This window comes from Coffea arabica, chromosome 5c, assembly GCF_036785885.1.
Source record: "Coffea arabica cultivar ET-39 chromosome 5c, Coffea Arabica ET-39 HiFi, whole genome shotgun sequence".
In the NCBI taxonomy this organism is placed as follows: Eukaryota; Viridiplantae; Streptophyta; class Magnoliopsida; order Gentianales; family Rubiaceae; genus Coffea; species Coffea arabica.
Genome location: NC_092319.1, coordinates 30,905,335 through 30,925,623, shown reverse-complemented (window position 1 = coordinate 30,925,623; position 20,289 = coordinate 30,905,335).

Sequence of the window (20,289 nt, the reverse complement as noted above, 5' to 3'; positions counted from 1 at the left end):
AGCTTTGAGTGAGAAATTTCAGCTTTGATATGATGATTTGAGCTTGGCTATGATCTATCAGCCTTGCCGTGAATTTTCTAGTTTTTATATGTTATTTTGGCTTCATTATGGAAAATTTCAGCTTGTAGTTGTAAATTTCAGCTTAGGGTTATATTTTTCCAGCTTTATTAGGGTAGTTCTTGAGTTAGATAGTTGGCTATTTGGGTGGCTTTGTGACCTTAAACAAGTGTACTTTATAAGCTATAACTTGTGGTTGTGATTGAGGTTGGATTGCTATGAATATAGGTGTTGAGGTTGGAAGGGAAAGTTAAGGAAATAAGGGAAAGTGCTGCTGAAATTTTTGTTACTTCCTTTCTTGTGATATGAGTGATATTAGAGGGGTGATTTTGGGTTAGTTTGGACATAGGTTACTTATGATTGCTTGAGTCCACCTTGGTAGTGGTGTATAGGTTGAATTTTGTCCAAAAACCATGTGTAAAACAAGAGGAAAAATAATGATTTTTTCTAGCATTCTCTCTAGTTTCGTTTGCCCAACTTTAGACTCGAGATTGGTTGTTTTTTCTTCTAAAAGTCGTGCATATATCTTATGTATGTTTTGCTAAGCTTCATAAGTTATAAATATCCAATTTTCCTCTTTTGGTTTCTTACATCTTGTGAGTCTAAGTGCTTTTTATTTTACACTAACAACTCACTTGAACCAAAGCCCTAGAATGCACTTGGATATTCTTTGATTAGTTTTCAAATTTGTCTTTGAACTTCGTGTTTTGAGAGGCCAAACCTAGATAGGCATATGGCTCATAATTAAGTCTAAAGTGAGCACTTCATTAACCTAAGTTTTGAATGGTCAGACCACGACATCTTGTCTTGGTTACTTTTAGGGTTTGATGATGGGAACGAGCACAACCCAGAGTCGAATGTTTAGTGTTGTTCTACCTTAAAAGGTGAGTGTACCACTTGCATGGTGTGAGAACCCGTAACTTTTCCATTTTCTAGGTTTTATTATCTTTAATGGCATGTTTTCTGCATTTTCTTAATTAGGAAAATTTCTAAATAATTTTTGTGAGTAAATAGGATTTTTAGATGATTTTTCTAGTGTCAAATAGTTTTTTGAGAAATTAAGAGCGTATACCGGACGTGGGACCCGCTAATGCGGAAAGTTCGGAAAAATTCGGCCAACTCGGTTAAGTTTTGGATATTGGAATTAATTTACCGGGTGTTAAGAGATAATTAGAGGGTGCTATTTGGATTGGTGTGAGAGGAAACAAAAAGATAGGGATGCATTAAATAAAGTGACAAGTGTCACTTAGTGATTGGAATGGACTTGAAGACCACTATTCACCTTTTTCCATTTGACCAAATAAATCACAAAAATTACCAAAATTTCACCATTTTCTTCTTCTCTAGTGGCCGGCCCTCTCTCTCAAGAAAGAAAGAAAGAAAGTTCTCCAAGTTTGCTTCAATCTTGCTCCAATCTACCAAATCAACCATTTACTCTTGTTTTTGTTCCATAGAAACCCTTAAGGGAGTGTTTGTGAGCTGTTTTGTGGAGTTATTTGGAAAGCTAAGAGGACTAGTTGCTCTCTCTCTAGTGTTGCTAAGTTAAGTTGAGAAGGACCCCTCTCCTCCCTCTAATGATGCTTAATTCATGATTAGTGGTGGTATAAGATACAATTTTATGGATTATATCTTGATTTTTGGTTGGATTGGTGAAGTTTTATAATTATTGGAGATTTTTCTGTTTTCATATGAATATGATTATGTGGTCATGTATGATGATTGGAAATGGTATTTAATGAATCTAGAAGGTGGAAAAAGTGGTTAATTGCAAGAAATTTCTGCTTTGGAAGGAAAATTGGAAAACTAGGGTTCATGTTCCTACATTCTGCCCGGTTTTGTAGTTCATAGTTAGAGGCCGAATTGGTCTTGGGTTAAAACATGAAAGTTGTATGGAATGATATTTTAGAGGTTCCTGCAAAATTTCAAGTCAATCGGAGCAGTGTAACTTGTGAAAAGACCGAATTACCCTTGCTGCCCTGGTTTTACCCGAATTTGATAGTTGCGTCTGTAATTGGTTAATTTGGTTGGGAATGCTTCCGAATTGGTTGTTGAGGTCTTCTGATGAAATGTAACCTTGTATCTTAGATTTCTGATGGCTTTGGAATTTCTGGATTTGGACTTAGGTAGGCTGACTTATGATGTTTGAACCAGAATGCGTTCTGTGAATCTGTTTTTGCAGTCCCGGTGTAGTCTATTGCATTTTTGACCTGGTTACACTTGAAACTGGGCTTAGTGACCTTCTGTAATATTGTAGCCCTATCTCTTAGCTTCGAAACAGTGTATCTTGCACCTCCATCCGATAATCGTAGTGCCTTTGGTACCAAAACCGTAAAATGATGTCAAAAAACTATTTTTTTTGGGTTAACACTTAACTCCATTTCCGGATTTTCTGGTTTCCTCTAATCCTTATGTATGCTTATGGAGCCCTATTTTGGTGGTATTTGGAATTGGTTTATGAATTGTAATTGAGTCTTACTGTGCTTATTTGACTATTTTAGGGCTTGACTTTCATTTCCGGACTTTTCCCTCGCTTGAATTGTACTTGTACTACTTGGAGCTTACTAAACGGCTATTGAATGAACTTATGTTGTGTGTGAATTTGGGACTGGTTGAGGAAAATAATGAAGCCATGACGGCTGGAAAAGTAAGCAAATTTAGGGGAAATGCTGTCCAATTTTGTAGGCCGTTTGTTTCCTTTAAGTTTGACTTGCCTTTTGGTAGAAATGAAAGGCTTTTGGATTGTTTGAGCCTAGGTCTTCATGTTACCTTTTCGTTTCCAAAAATCATGTTTTGCACCCTTGCATTAGTAATTATTTGGCGAGGCCTACAACTGGTTGTCGAGCCTCACATGTGCATTCTGTATACTCGATTTTGAAAGTGGAACCTTCAATTGTTTTACTTTGATTATTTTAGGGTTTCTTGGTGATTAAAACTCTCTTTTGGGCAAAAAACTTTTGAGGTATCTGTACTGACACCGGTGAGTGTTCCACTACCTGCTACCCGTTATGTGAAATATCTGAATATCTGAAATACTTGATTTATGACTGTTGGAGCCAAATACTGTTTTGATAAAATGGAGGCGAGGGTATACTTTATCACACTCGTTCTCTTGTCTGTTCATATGCCAATTTTGAGTGCGTATCTGAATCTGCTATCTGTATCTGTATCTGTTCTGACGTCGTTTGGAAGCTTGTATCCAACGACCTTTCTGTGACCTCTGAGCTCAACCCCTGTGGCTAGTTATTCGAGTCAGGCCGGCAAGGGCCTAGTCGATTAGATAACGAACCACGGTAGTTTGTTTTGGGATCTTTGGGTATTGAGACCTTTGATTCCGGTATACTCGAGTATTACCAATTCTGATCTGATTGGATTTCGGGCCCGGTGAGGGTATGTGAGGTGGAAGGAATTGAAGAAAGTGGAGTCTACGGTATTGGTTACTTCTGTAACGTTGACGGAGTGTCAACTATTATTTTGATCAAGTTTCGGTGAAGCAAATGGGAATTTGGCTCCTGAGAGCCACCCGTATCCTTTCTGTCTATGGTGTTTGTTCACTTCTTTATTTGATGCACCTATGTGATTAATTGAATATGAAGTTCCATGTTTCTTATTTGCTATTATTTTGGTACCTCATTGAGCGTAAGCTCACCCCTTCCCGTTATCTTTGTTTTCCTTACAGGGAACCACTTTTGGGGCTAAGATGTTTTGACGCACGAGTCGAGCTAGTTTTATTATATCTTTGTAAAGCTCCTCGATAGTTGGAAAACCCTAAATGTATTTTGGTCTAATTATCTTCTTTTGTTCCGTAAATTACCAACGTATGTGTATAAAACTATTTACCCTGTTCATGTATCCTATTTGGATTGGAAATGTTTTCCCGAGTCATATGGCCATATTTGTACTCGTTGGGCTCCTGGCGGGGTGGTGATGTGGCAACCACTATTCATTTTTGGTGTTGATTTTCGTTTTGCTATTTGGCGACTTTGAATCGTTTGAGCGCGCTATTACATTCCTGAACGTTTTCGATTTCTTTTAACGGCTCGACTGAGACCTGGCGAGAGCTGGGCAGGCGGTCCGCCGAACCCTTTGGTTCGCCTTAGGGGAAGGTGGGGCTGTCACACATGGCTTATTGTGTAAAGTGAACTACTTGTGATTGAAATTAATTATTTATATGATTGTGACTTTGGTTTAATATTGGACTGGACGGGTGTGTACTTTATCGCACTCGATTCCACTTGACTGTTTGACTAGTCTACCATTTATTTGAAATCTGTTATTTGTGCATGAATTTGATGTCATTTGGAGCCTAATATGTGACGACCCCACCTCCCCTAGGGCGAGCCCAAGGGTTTGGTGGATTGCTTGCCCAACTCTCGTCAGGACTCACTCACTTACATTCTTGAAATAGTCTTTCACACCTCTAGATAAACATAAAAGTTCCATTCATCCAAGAATTCCAACTTAATTTACAATTCAAAAGTGAAACATAGGATTTCATTACCAAATCTCCAAAATACATTCCATCTATAAAACTACGAGTACATGAAGATTATACACACTATTACATGCTTACTTGATCCGGCCTCCACTCCTGTAAGGAAAACAAAACTAAATGAATGAACTAAAAGCCCAGTGAGGTTCCCAAACAAGCAATCGGGTAGAGAAAACATAGAAGTATTATATTTAACAATTTGTACACTTTGCATAGTGATAAACATCAAGAAACAAATATTCAATCATTGGAAGGATACGTGCTCTCTTGGAGCCATTCATTCATTTAGTCTTCGACCATTTCCTTTATTCCTCTGATATTTGAAAACATTTAAAAGTGAAAACTCTTTCAATGTTCATTTCATTCATTGCATTGCATTCACTGGTCAGTACTCCACCAGATTTCATGGTCATACTCGAGTATACCAAACATTGTCCCAGGGTCACCAGTCGCCCAACCAAGTCCGCTTCTAGCTCGAGTCGACTAGCAATGAAGGGCAAGGGTCCAGTTCAACCAAAGGCTTACATTCATATACAAGTAACATTCAATCATTTGATCATTGGAAATTTCACGTTTACTTAGGTCGAATGCGATAAAGTACACACGCACCTATAGAAAATGCATTTAGCAATCATTGAAAAGCATTTAACACTTAAACAAATATTCACAATAATTCACATAGTCATTGGAAACACAACATGCAAGGAACACTCACCACTTGACCTCACAAATTGGTCACCCTGGTTCTTCCTCTAGAACATTCTCAAGTCTGTGATCATGTAATCCATCAAGAGTCTAGTAACATAAAACCAAGATAATGAGAAAATATGAGATTCGATACTTCACTTAGCAACCACAGAAACTACAGGTTTAACCCTAATATTAGAAGACTAAAAGGGCCATGATTTTTTGTTTAAATCAAGTGAAATATTTCATGCATGCTAAGGTTAATGTATCACCAAGTATTTCAAATCAAAATATGCAAGTTTTAACCAAAGAAAGTTAGGTCTAAAACCTATAAAAGTTTTTCCAGAGTTTTCTAAGTCCCACTCAATTCATTTGACAAAATTCCTCACTTTGGTGACATTCTTTGAAAAAGTGTAACTTGGGTTCTGTAGGTCAAAATATCACAAAACTTCACCATTAGAAAATAGTCTCAAAGTGTGAGGACTCATATTTTTATTCTTCAAATAGTTATTTTTATAATTATTTACCCTAGAATTAGTTAATTATATTATCGTTGCATGAATTACTCGTAAATTTCGCCTTATCGCGCGCGAGTCGAAAGTTCGCGTATTACGCGTAGGAACAACTAAGTGGAGATTTGAAAAAGTTATACTAGACTCATAACAGTGAGTAAATATAGTGTTAAAGGAATTACATTGGAGAATTAGTGCCCCAGTACAACAAACAAGAGAGAAAAGTGGTAGTACAGGACACTATTCAAACCCTATTCATAGTTCCACAATTTCTTCAATCTTCTAGGGAAGGTTCACACAACTCAAACCACTCTCTCTTTGTCCTCTCTTTGGTCATCCGAAATAGCAAAGGAAAAGGAAGGAAGAAAGCTTCTTCATCTTGCTCCAAATCTTGTTCCATTTCCCTCACAAATCTTCACCCAAATCACATACTATTTGGAGATTAGTTCTAGCTTGGAGAAAGGCATCATCATGTGGTGTTTCTTGGAGAGTTTTTGGGTGGAAAAATTATGGTTTCTTCAAGGGTTTAAGAGGTAACCCTCCACCTTCTTCAATCTTTCTAATTTCTTCAAGAATGAAGCTTTAGTTTGCATGGGTTTACAACCCTAAGCAAGGAATAGGCTAGCGGACTTGAGGTGTTTCATTTCTTTCTTTAATCTTTAGGCTAGCTGTCTTGAGGTGGATTATAGGTAGCTGCCTTGAGGATTTGTTGCTTGGTTGATGTTGTTTATGAATTATATGAGAGAATTACGGTTAGAAAGTGGAGGGAAATCGAAACAAAAATGGAAGTGCAAGCTAGCCGAAATTTTCTGTCCATGTTGCTCTGTTTTAATTCAAAATTTTGGTGCTTGTTTGGCTGTGAAATTGATGGTTATATGTTGTATATTGTGTGTACAAAGTGTCTACCAAAAATCGTTTCAATTGGTTGCTCAAAACTAGGGTTTTCAAAAATGGAAGAAATCCGGAAAATGGTAGTCAAGGCAGCCGAATAGTAGCTCTTTGTTTGAACGTAACGCTTTGTACAAAAGTCAAAATTGAGTGCCATTTGCAGATTTGAAACTAGACATTCATAGCTTTCTAATGGTATAAAAATCACCCACTAGTTCATTTTGAATCAACCCTAGTGATTCGACAAAATTGATTGTCCTATTGTAACTGTCTGTCTGAGAGGAATGGAGAAGCTACATCTTGTGGCTTGATTTTCTCTCACTTATGAACTGATTTTGGAAATGTTTCCTTATGATGAAATGTAGAATTTTGAACCTAGTTTCCAACAACATAAACCATTCTTAATTTGAACTTGTATTGAGTGAAATGTCGCCTGATTTTGAAAGTGCAACAAAACTGGAAACTGGAAAGTTTTTCCCTTCTTGCTGGCCGAATGGTCAGGATTGTTGTGAGATGTTTTGCTTTGAAAATTTTGATGCCAATTAACCATCAATTGCTTATTAAATGTTTATAGGACCTTAGTTTCAAAAATGGATTGAATTGGGGTTGATTTCATTGTACCAAACTTTTGGAAAGAAAGAAAGAGTGAGATGGCAGATTTGCTTTGAAATGTTCACAAACTTTAGTCATTCTGTTAGCTACCTTCCCACGTGAGTTTTTGTGTGAAATTTGGTAGAGAGGTAGTCCACATATGGAAGTTTAAGTGTACCAAATTTGGTGCAATTTCAATAGCATTAGATACTCAAATAGCGACCCAAAGATGACTTTTCGAATCTGGAAATTTCTGATCAATGTGCAAAAATTCAGCTAATTTTAAACTATTGTATATTGACGCTCAAAACTCCGAATTTTGTTTCTCTTATCGTGTTTGAAACCTTGTTTAGAACTCTTATTGTGTTACAAATTTTAAAGGCTGATTCACTTTCTGTGAATTATGCCGAATTTCCAAAGATTGCTGAAAATCAAGACTGGTTCAAACCTGTCTTCTTGGAACTGAAACTTTGAGCTGAAAAATGAATGATTTCCGTTTCGAATCTTGGAAAAGTATCTGCTAGAAACTTTTAGTACTTCGAACATAGTTTCCGACAGTATAGAGTTTTCCGTTTTTAGAAGTACCAAACTCAAGATTTGATTTTCCAAAAATTGTCACACAAAACGGAAATTTTCCGATTTGTTAAGAAATGAGTTTTTGAGAACTCGTTACACTTTCTTGATATCGATAAACTGTTTTAAACTTGATTTCATGGTAGAGGCAAGTCTCTCTTGGGACTTTAAATCCTCACTTTTGAATCTCGATTTTCGAGTGATTAAGGTTTTCTTTCATGACATTGTCTTAGTATTGCAAGTTTACATTCTTCCTTGTTAGCAACGGGTTTGTAAGTAATAGTGAGTGATAGTCAATTATTATTTGCTCAAGCGCTCAAGGGGATCTTCAAAAGAATCTCGAAGCGAACACCTAAAAACTTGTTTGAGCATTTACTCACTTTTAACTTGGTGAGTGTCAAGTGCATGAATAGTTGCCAATTATATGAATTGCTTCTTATGGATTAAATGATTTATGATTGTCGAGTCGAGTGTGTACTTTATCGCACTCGTTCTCTTATAACTGATTGTATAACCGAACTGCTCATAATTGAATTGTATGCGATTGATTGAATGCCGATTGGAGTGAATCTCATCGGCCTATAATGGTATTAGTCGATTGGAGTGAATCTCATCGACTCATAACGGTAATTGGGGGACGCCTAAATCTCAATTGGCCGACCTTGCGACTCGACTCAGCAAGGGCTTGGTCGAGAAGCTTGGTGAACCATGAGATAATTGTAAGCTTGATCTATTAAGAGATCTCGCTTGGCCTACTCGAGTAGTAATGCCTTTTATAGAAGAGCGAGCCTAGGACTGGGGATTGTAACGGTGAATGGAATTGTGAAGAAAGTGGAGTTCTACGGACTTAATACCGACCCGGTTGATGGAGTGTCATCGCGGGGAAGTATTTGATCGAGCCTTGGCGAAGCAAGTGGAACCTACCTCCTGAGAGCTTCTGTATCGTCATTGAGTGTGTCTATTTTAAATTATGAATTGCTTGAATGTTATAGCTTTATTTCTTGCTTAAGTGCTATTGCTACTTAAACTATGTGTTTGCATGTTTTTCTTGGCCTCACTGAGCGTTAGCTCATCCTATTAGTTTTGTTTTCCTTAACAAGAACCGAAATGGAAAGAATTGGAGAAGCCAACTTGATGGACTTTTGATTAGGGTTTTGAATGTAATTGTTTAGACAACTTGTGAGAACCCGTACTTTTCTCATTTTCTAGGGTTTTATTTATTTAATGGCTTGTTTTCTGCATTTTCTTTAGTAGGAAAATTTTCTAGATAATTTTTATGAGTAAATATAATTTTTAGATGATTTTTCTAGTATCGAATAGGTTTTGAGAAATTAAGAGTGTATACCGGATGTAGGACCCACTAGGGCGAAAAGTTCGGAAAAATTCAGCCAACTAAGTTAAGTTTTGGATACTGGAATTAATTTACCGGGTGTTAAGAGATAATTAGAGGGTGCTATTTGGATTGGTGTGAGAGGAAACAAAAAGATAGAGATGCATTAAATATAGTGACAAGTGTCACCAAATGGTTGGAGGAACTTTAAGACCACTATTCACCTTTTTCCCATTTGACCAAATAAATCAAAAACTTACCAAAAATTCCTCATTTTTTTCTTCCTCTTGGCCGGCTACATCAAGAAAAAAAAAGGGAAAAGCTCTCCAAGTTTTGCTTTAATCTTGCTCCAATCTACTAAATCAACCATTTAATCTTGTGTTTGTTCCATAGAAACCCTCAAGTGAGTGATTGTGAGTGGTTTGGTGAAGTTGTTTGGAAAGCTAAGGTGACTAGTAGCTCTCTCTCTTGGGTTGCTAAGGTAAGTTGAGAAGGACCCCTCTCCTCCCTCTAATAATGTTAAATTCATGATTGGTGGTAGTATAAGATGCAAATTTATGGATTATATCTTGATTTGTGGTTGAATTGATGAAGTTTTGTAATTATTGGGAATTTTTCTATTTTCATATGAATATGATTATGTGGTCATGTATGATGATTGGAAATGATATTTGAGGAATCTAGAAGGTGGAAAAAGTGGTTAATTGCAAGAAATTTCTGTTTTGGAAGAAAATTGAAAAAACTAGGGTTTCATTGTTCTTCATTCTGCCTGGCACTGTAGCTCATAGTTAGAGGCCGAATTGGCCTTGGATTAAAACATGAAAGTTGTAGGGAATGGTATTTTAGAGATGCCTGCAAAATTTCAGGTCAATCGGAGTAGCGTAGCTTGAGAAACGATGGAATTACCCTTGCTGTCCTGTTTTTACCCGAATTTGATAGTTGCTTCTGTAATGGGTTATTTTGGTTAGGAATGCTTCAGAATTGGTTGTTGAGGTCTTCTGATGAAATGTAGCCCTATTTCTAAGCTTTCGGATGGCTTTGAAATTACTGGATTTGGACTTAGGTAGCTTGTTTTATGATGTTTACACCAGAATGCGTTTTGTGAATCTGTTTTTCCGATTCTGGTGTAATATCTTGCATTTTTGACCTTGTTACACTCGAAAATGGACAGAGTTGCCTTGTGGAACATTGTAGCCCTATCTCTTAGCTTTGAAACGGTGGGTCTTGTACCTTCATCCGATAATCGTAGTGCCTTTGGTGCCATTACCGTAAAATGAGGTCAAAAACTGTTTTTTCAGGGCTAAAGCTAATTCCATTTCCAGATTTTTCTGGTTTCCTCTAATGCTTGTATATGCTTATGGAACCCTATTGGGGTCGTATTTGGCATTGGTTTATGACTCGTTATCGAGTCTCATTGTACTTTTTTGCATGTTTTAGGGCGTGACGGTGGTTCACGACGTTCTTTTGACGGAAGTGCATGAAACACCATTTGCAAGTTTGGTGAGTGTACTACTCACTTGTGTGTTACTATATGGATTTGATACTTGAACTTGATGCGTTGAATGTTAAATGATTGAAGTGAGAGCGTACTTTATCACTCTCACTTATTGCTTATCATCCTATCCAATTGTATTCCCTTTAGGGTTTAAGTTTAAGGTTCACTGAATAAATTAGTCAAGATATTGCCATCCTTTCAAGAGTAAGCTCTCTTTCACATATCATATGTTGATCAAAGCAAGCAATCTTTTCGGACTTTGTCCTCATTTTTCAGACAAATGTCTCTTCTCACTCCAATTGGCCAAATTTTTCAAATCATTTTTCATTCAATCAATTGATCGGATTCATTAGGTATTGTATGGTGCCTACCCAAGAGGATTGCATTTTCATGCTAGGCCTACCCTTGGCACATAAAAGGGCTCCCCCGTAGGACATGCATACCGATTTTATAGTCTTGCTTACTAATTCTGAGTATTTTTCTTTTATTTTTTTCCCTCCCCTGCATTCATAAAAATGCTTTAATAAGGTGAAAATATTTTTCTATGTCTGCTAAAATTTGAGAACTACAAGTATTATTTGATTTTTGGGCAGATCCTACAATGAAAACATGGAAGATCCATCTGAAGGCTCTAGGCTAAAGTCTCTGAGAGATTTTGTAATTATTTTTCAAAGGAAAATTCTGTTTACTTGATTTTGTTAATACATTTTTGGCCCAAAAGAAAAAGAGACAAAAAGTGTATATGTTGAGCTCTTTAGAAGTTTTTTTCTTCTCATTTGTATTATAATTGATCAAGAAATTTTGTTTTAAACTTTTTCAGCAATAAAGTTTTAGACAATTATTGTTTTGTATATAATCATGTACATTTCATTCTTTCTTTTTTCCATTGGAGATTTCATGATGAATTTTAAGAAATAAGACTAAATTGAGATTTTTCAATTTCAAGCCTGAAAATTCACTAGATTGGTGATCCAAACTATACAATAAGAGTGCTCAGAATCAAAAAAGATCACTCAAAAGACCCAATGCGATACCTTTTTTTCCTTCACTGTACAATTCATATTTTTGCCCGCTTCTATTAACTCCATAATAAAATCAGTCACATTGATTGATAAATTGCAAATTGGAGCAATCTTTGTTTGAAAATGCCCATTGTGTCTAATCAGATTCAATCCACATCTAAGTGAAAGCAAAATGTGCCTTATTCTTGTTTCTTTTGAAAATTTGGAATGATACTTCAAGCGTTCGTTTCTCTATCTATACAGATTTTATCATTTGCTCTCCCATTTGAGCCTTTAAAAGAATAATTTCGTTTCAAATGAGAGCCTTAATGATCACTACCTTACATTGGAAAATTTTCAAATATCAAAAAGGGAATGGATTCTCAATGAGCATTTCGTTACTTTGGTTGTCATGAAACGTAAGAATGATACTTTGGCCATCGTTTCTATAATTTAAACACTATTTATCCCTTGCATCCTCATTTGAGCTAAAATGGATGGTTCTTTTCAAAGGCACCTATGATCGCACCCCACATTGGGGAAGGAGATTGGAGAATTTTGCGGGGGTTTGAGAGAAAAGAGAAAAAGCAAAAAATGTTAAAATTAAAGGAAAGAGGGAATTGCAAATTGGGGAAAATTGATTCTACCTTGGCTTCCATTTTGAAAAGGAAAAAAAAAGAAAAAGGGAGAGTATTGTCCGGCGGATCGCCTATGTGGAGTCTTCCTCAGTCAATTAATTCAGATGCAGACAAGAAATTTCACATTAATGAAAGTTTCCTTTCAGAGTTAATGTAAGGAACGGAATAAAAAAGTCAGGCTTTCTTCTTTTCCATTGGAACATTCTATCCCTAGTTATCCCTTTTAAGCCTTCAGAATAAAATGTTTCATTTGGCAACCCCTGAGAATCGCAAACCCCACACTGGGGCAAGTTTGAGTTGAAAAAAACGAAAAGTCCCAAGAAGTGAAAAGTGATAAAGCAACAAAATTAAAAGAAAGAGAAAAGAGAACCTCGATTGAGCATAAATTGGGGCAAATTTTTGAAAAAGTTCAAAAGAATGGCAAAAGGCCGAAAAAGAGAACAAAATGAAAGAGAAAAGAGCCTCAATTGAGAATAAATTGGGGCAAGTTCAGATTTAACCCTAAAATATGGTTGGCGCAATAATGCGATCTCAGATCATTTAAACCACTTTTGAAATTCTCTTTCAAACCTTAACTTTTCTAGGCACCCCACCTGACCCCATTACAAAAGCCGAAAGTCCTGACTTCTGTTCTTTGCAATATCTCTGTCAAGGAATTTTCTAATTGGCAATTGATATTCATATACTGATGCTAAGAAATTTTTTAGATGTATTTCTGAATTGATTAGCTGTGAAGTTGACACTGCTCTTCATGTGAAAACCCGCGAGGACACCTTTGAAAAAAGAAGAGAAGAAGAAAAGGAAAAATAAAAGCAAAGGAAATGAAAAAGATTTGATGGTGAAGTCCCTGTTGAGTGATGATAAAAAGTCAAACAAAATCCAAGATCTTGGAATTCAAAATAGGGGCAATTTTGGAAAAATGCGATCTTTGGTGCAATGTCCTTGAGAATTTTATTCCTTTAACTATCGCTTTCAAGCCACATTACAAGCTCATAAAGTCCATCGTTGACTTATCCTTCATGACAACTCGAAGTGAAGATTATGCTTCTGAAGAATCCATCAACCATTTGTGATCTTAAGACTATAACCTATTTCCACATGTTTAGCTATCGTTTCTGTCCACACGTTACAAGCCAAGAAAGCTTATATGTTGACTAATTTTTCTTAAAAAATAAGGGTGACAAACTCTTTGCTTTCACTAAGATGTGATATTGAATGGATTACATACAATTTGAGCACAAGAATAAGATAGATCCTAACCTCCCATTTTCCTTAGTCACCGCAAAATCAGAAATAATACCCACTTGATTGGTCCTGAAAGATGAGCTAACAAGAAGTGGTGACCCATCACCCTAAGCATTTATGCTAAAGTGAGGAAGGAATCACTTGTAATTTGGGATTATTTTGAGAAATTCATCATGAAATTTTCTGTTAGGAAGCATAGTTTCTTACTTTATTCAAAATAAATGGAGAGTCATCCAAACAAATTTTTGCAATTAAATGGTCCCACATTGAGGCAAATTTTCATTTTGAGAGATTTTACAAAATGAGCCTACACTGGGGCAAATTTTTATTGTAAGCCCACACTGGGGCAGATTTTTGATAATACATTTGAGAATTTCGAATCAATCACGCTGCTCTTTTCATGAGTAGTAGTTGCATTAATTTTCAAAATAAGAAATTTAAGTGCATATTGTACTTTGGTGATCCCCCTGTGCAGGTATTCATGGCTGAACATAATGAAGAAGCATCCAGTGATGTGGAAGGCCGATACTGAAAAAGAGAAGCAACAAGAAAGAAGGAAAAGGCCCTACACTGGAGCAAATTTTTGTTGAAAAGATTTTCTCGAAAAGATCAAAGGGAAAAAGAAAAGAAAGAAAAATCAAGAAAAATCGAAAAATCAAGGAAAAAGAAAAAGAAAAAAGAAGAAAAGTAAAAAATCAACAAATCAGAAAGATCAGGAAAAATCAAATTAAATTTCTTGTTTCTTGAAAAATCAAATTAAATTCTTGTTGGCAATGTCTCAGCGTACGCCGCGCACCCTTCTATCCCCATCTTGACAATCACATTTAATTTTTGATTAAATGAACGTCAGGACTGGTTTTATCCTGCTGACCAATGAACATTGGGGCCGGATTTTATCCCGCCAAGCTTCGACAGGACCGGATTTTATCCCGCTGACCGCTTATATTTCGTTGGGACCGGGTTTTATTCCGCCAAACCTCGGCAGGACCGGGTTTTATCCCGCTGACCGCTTATATCTCGTTGGGACCGGGTTCTATCCCGCCAAATTTAAGCAGGCTCGGGTGCAATCCCACTGACCGACCAATTCTCAAGGCAGGCTTGGGTGTTGATCCCACTGACCGACCAACCATCAAGGTAGGCTCGGGTGTAATCCCACTGACCGACCAATTCTCAAGGCAGTCTCGGGTGTTGATTCCACTGACCAATTTGCTAATTATCATGGCAGGCTCGGGTGCTATCCCACTGACCAATTGACCAGATTTCGGCAGGCTCGGGTGTTATCCCACTGACCAACCATCAAGGCAGGCTCGGCTTCAATCCCACTGACTGACCAACCATCAAGGCAGGCCCAGGTTCAATCCCACTGACCGACCAATTCTCAAGGCAGGCTCGGGTGTTATCCCACTGACCGACCAATTCTCAAGGCAGGCTCGGGTGTTGATCCCACTGACCAATTTGCTAATTATCACGGCATGCTCGGGTGTTATCCCACTGACCGACCAATTCTCAAGGCAGGCTCGGGTTCTATCCCACTGACCAACTAATTTTCATGGCAGAGTCGGTTTAATCCCACTGACCGATTCATCACACTGGGACAAATCTTCAGATAATTTTTCAAGGAAGTCTTATACAGTTTCTTCATACATACCAACATTTCATATACATTGCCATTAGCCGTTGGGTCAGTCCCACTAGTGAGCATTTCATTTTTGCATCGCCACTAGCCGTGGGTCCGTCCCACTAGTGTGCAGTTTATTTTCATTGCCATTAAACATGAGTCAGTCCCACTAGTGTACATTCTGTTTAAATTTCTGTTCGGATCAGTCCAGATTTTAAATTTCCTGTTTCGGGCCAGTCCCGATTTTAAATTTCTTGTCTCGGGTCAGTCCCATCATTTTAAATTTTTTGATTCGGGTCAATCCCGTTTTAATTTCTTGTTTAGGTCAGTCCTATTTCAAAATTTTGTAAAAGGGAGTCAGTCCCCATTCCTAAAGCGTCCATTGTTCGAGACGTTCGCAGCAGGATAACACAGATAAGTACTTTGGTGTCTACGTCTTTGTCTCGAGTTTCTTCGAAACTCAGACAAAGAGGGGCAAACTGTAGACATCAAAATTTTAGTTTTATTTATTTAGGTGATTTTTGTTTATTTTATCTTTTGTTTATTTTATCTTAGTTTCATTTTTTTTGTTAAGAAAATTGCTTTATTATTATTTAATTTATTGAAAAAATCAAAGGGACAAAACAAGATACATAAGCCTACTTTGGGGTTTGAAATTTTGGCCTTTCATATTAGGTTTAATTTTTGGGATGTCTTTAAAAAGGCAAACAGCCACAAACGGAAAAAGGGAGGAGAGAAGGGAGCTTCGTCTGGCTGGGGAGGAAAAAAAGGGTCTTCGGCTGGAGGGAAACAAAAATAGGAGTTGAGGGCCGATGAAAATAGGGGGAGGAGGTTTCTGGTCTGAAAGTTTGGTGAAGAGGAAAAGAAACAGAGGGAGAAAAACAGAGAGAGGCGGCTAGGTTTTGGGCATGAAAGCTTCGGCGAACTGGGAAAGGAAGGAAAAAGAGGAAGAGCGCGAAGGATAAAAAGGAAAAGCAGAGAAAAAAAGAGGAAACAAACAACGGAAAAAGAAAAAGAAACAGCACAAAGGGGTTTTCGTGATTATTCAAAGGGGCGGCGGACGGAGGGTTTCGTCGGTGTGGAAAAGAAAGAAACGGAAAAAAACCAGAAAAAGGGAGCAAGGCTGGGGAAAATCTAGAGAATTGGGGAGAGTTTTCGGGCAGCAGAGGAACCAAAAAAACAAGAGAGGGAAACGAAAGGCAAAGGGAAAAGACTAGGGAAGAAGAGGTCTGGGGCTAAAAAACAGAGGAAAGAAAAGGAGGGTGGCGGACAGATAGAGCTAAGGAGGAAAAATTAAGGGCGGCAAGGGTTAGAAAAATGCTTCGACTAAGAACAGAGAGCAAGGAAGATTGGAGGGAGAGTTTCGGCTGGGCAAGAAAAGGAAAAGCCGAGCGGAGGAGTTGCAATTTGCTGTCGGCTCCGGAAATTACCACCATCACCGACGAACCTTCACCGAGAGAGTAAGGTAAATCATCCCTTTCCTGCAAATTTCATGTTTTCTTCAAACTCAGACTTTTAAGGCTCTCAAAGCAAGGAATTGATTTTTATGATCTACTCGATAACCGCACACGATTTTTGAATTTACATGTTTATATGGGCATTGGATTGAAACCCCTTGTGTTGCTGTCAACTTTGGGGCCGATCGTAGTATCGATGCTTCAAAAAACTGTCGAAATTTACATGCCTGTATACTGTTTGATAAAATGCCTAAACGAAAGTCTCACTTGAAAATGATTTTTACTGGCATTGTGCGTAAGAACGAACAGTCAGGAGGTTTCATGCTTGTCCAAATAGTTAATAAACATAAGTTTGGGAAATTTTCAGAGCACGTCTGCCATGCGTTTGTTTAGCGCAACTCTCTTGTTGGTTGTTTCATGATCTTAAAAATACGTGTGCCTTATGTGTCGATTGAATTGAGTCCCTGTTGTTTTCCGCTAGTTTTGAGGCCGTCCGCGACCTCATTTGAGTAGGAACTTGTTGGAATTTTAATGCCTTTTACCTGTTTGATGAAATGCCCGACTGAGAATTCAGCTTGAAGAACGAATTAATTTCTGTTTTGTTAACATTCGGTCAGTCCAATGCTTGTCAGGGCAGAAATGAGAACTTTGAGAGATTTCAATATGCTGGTTTTTGCACCTTTTCTATTTCTTTTTCCTCTATTTCTTATCCTTGCCCTTGTATGAATTCGAGTTTTATCTGGAATTGGTGTGCAAGAAAGCATGTGCTTGTTATACTTGCTCTTTTGGGAATGGTCTGAGTTGAATTTTTGCGATGTTGTTTTGTCTGTGAAGAAAGATGAAATGGTGAATGATAATTTGCCCGTTTGGAGAAGACGATTGTTTGTGTAGTTTGTGATTTCAGTCCTGTGATTTCCCATTTCTTTGTAATTTGTCCCCCAAAGTTTTTAGAACCTCATAATTTCGACCTCAAAACCTTCATGATTCCTCCGATTAGGTCTCTATTTTGTTGTGATTGAAACTCTCAAGTTTCCCCTTTATTCTGATAGGACCCGAAAATTGGAAAAGTGAGCTTGTTTCCCCCTTTAGATTTTAATCATCTTTTTAATATGCATAAGTAGTCTTTTAGCTAGATTAATTCTTGTTTTTTTTTTAGATCATAATTGTGGCTTAATAATTTTTGTTCATTTTATCATGTTGGGTTTAGGGAAGTTGGATTGTTGGGTAAGAGGTTTGTTTGGTTGGACTTGGTAATGGACTATGGTATATTTCTTTTGGATTTATGATTTGGTGTGGAGGCTTAAAGCCCGTAACTTTGTATGAGTTGGATTGGTGAAAATGACGGGCTAGCCTACTTGTTTTTTCTTGGACTGCCGATTGGGCCAAGTGATTTTGGCCCAAACCAATAAATAAAATGGCTCAATGGCCTATTTTCTAAGAATCTGGTAATTGGATTTGCAAATCAGTCCCTATACTTTTCTTTAATTTCACTATGACCCTACTAACTTTCAATGCTTTCAATTGGGTCCCTAATTTAATTGCAAATAGGTCCCTAAAATTTATTTTCTTTTATTTTAGACCTTAGAACTTTGTTAATTTTTGCAATCAAGTCCTTTCTTGTTTTGACTTCTTAAATGTGGGTTGTTTATATAATTTAATTGATTCAATTTCACAATTCATTTTTATCTTTTATGATTATTTGTTAATTAAAGTGATGCCTTGACCTTTTCTTTGTATTTTGGAGGGTAAATAAGTGACTTCACTTCATTAGAGCCCCAACTCAAGGGAGGTACACCCTATCTCTTATTTTGACTTATTTGATCCTATGTGTACTTATGTGAAATTATGTGTGAAATTGCATGTTTCTTTTTCTTTTTGAATATTCTCATTATATTTGTTCATTTAGTTACTTCATTTGTTTTAATTTTGTATATTTATTTTAATTTAATTTGTAATTATTTGAGAGGGCAATTAAATGCCACAATTGTAATAGTTAGGTTATTATATCATTTTATTCCTTCCCCCCCTTTAGATTGTAGTAGGATTCCCTGAATGTAATAGTTAGGGCTTTATTTGCTTTGTTTGCCTTGTGTGTTTTTGCATGTCTACGTGTTATGTGTTACTCGCTTTCCTAGAATCTTGCATCTAGATATCATGCTTATGTGTTATGTGCTATATGTGATTTATGTGTTTATTTGCTTTATTATGCTTTATTTGATTTCTTAGACTGTAATAAATGCATGTTATCACACTAGTCCAATGCTAGCTGTGATTCCTTTCCCGTCACCACACTAGTCCAACGCTAGTTGTGGTTCTTTGTTCCGATTTTCCACTAGTCCAATGCTAGCGAAGATCCATAGACATGGGCTAGTTCAATGCTAGACCCTTAGGGACCTCTCTCGCTAGATCATGTTTGTATGATTACATTACACTTCATGCATATTTTTCCATTTTTTAGAATCTTTATCATTTTCACATAATATTTTCCCTAATAAAATATTCCTTACCCCTATGTATATATAACATTTAGATTTGCATCTCATTTAGGAAATTAGGGGGTAGATTAGTGCATTTTGCCTAATTAGACTATAGATAACCCCTTGAATATGGGATATGGACGAGTTTAGCTTCTCTAGCCTTAGCATGCTCGTATTCCCTCTATTAAAGGGAACATTGAAAGTCACGAACATTAGTCCCCAGTACCCGATATGATGCATTCCTTTAGGTCATGTATATTTATACAATTATTTTTATTGTTCCTTTTCTTTTCTTTCGAGTCTCATGACTTGCATTATTCGTGACCTCTCCAAAGAGTCCACATTGGGCATCACAATTAATGTGATTGGCACCAATTGAGCTTTGAAGAGAAATTTCGACCTCCCGATACCCTCTTAGGTCTAGGGTTTGCATTCATATAGTACATCCAAATGTGATAAATTTTTAGGTTAAAATAAGAAAATCTTTGACAAAATCGCGCAACTAGCCTTGGCTAGGTTGAAAGGGTGCCTTGGATTCTTATCCTTGCCTTCCCTTTCTTCAAATGTGACTCCCGAATCTTTTTCTCTAATTTTCGTAGACTTGGAGTCGTTTAAAAAGGGTTTTCTACTTTTTTCTTTAAAATTCATTTTGAGGTGACTTGGTACACCGTAACTCTATACCAAGTGGCGACTCCATTTTTCATTCAAAAACCCTTTTTAAACTATATTTTTGGGTCAAATCGTTGCATTTTCAAGTCCCATTTAGACCCATGTTTTTCATTATTTTTTAAATCAAAAATTCATTTTCCAATAAAAAATTGAATCAAAAGCCACTTTTTCTAAAACTCGTCTTTTATTTTCTTTATCAAAAAAATGGGGTGCGACAGTTGTCTTCCATTCACCAAAGTATCCATCCCATCTCTAATTATCTCTTAACACCTTGTAACATAATATTTCTTTTACCCAAAACTTCCTCTAATCCTCCAAATTTATGATACGCACCTCACTAGTCGATCACATTAGTATCATGCACTATGAGACTTAACATGCATCAAATGAAACATGCACCAAGTAAAATAAGAAAATAGGTCAAAATCATGATTCAACTAATAAAACAACCAAGAATTCAAGGCAAGTAAATAAAAATCAAAGAAAATATGTAACAAATTGTTGGGTCACAACACAACTTGCAAACATCTAAAAGTGAGCCAAAAAATGAACAAAACCTCTT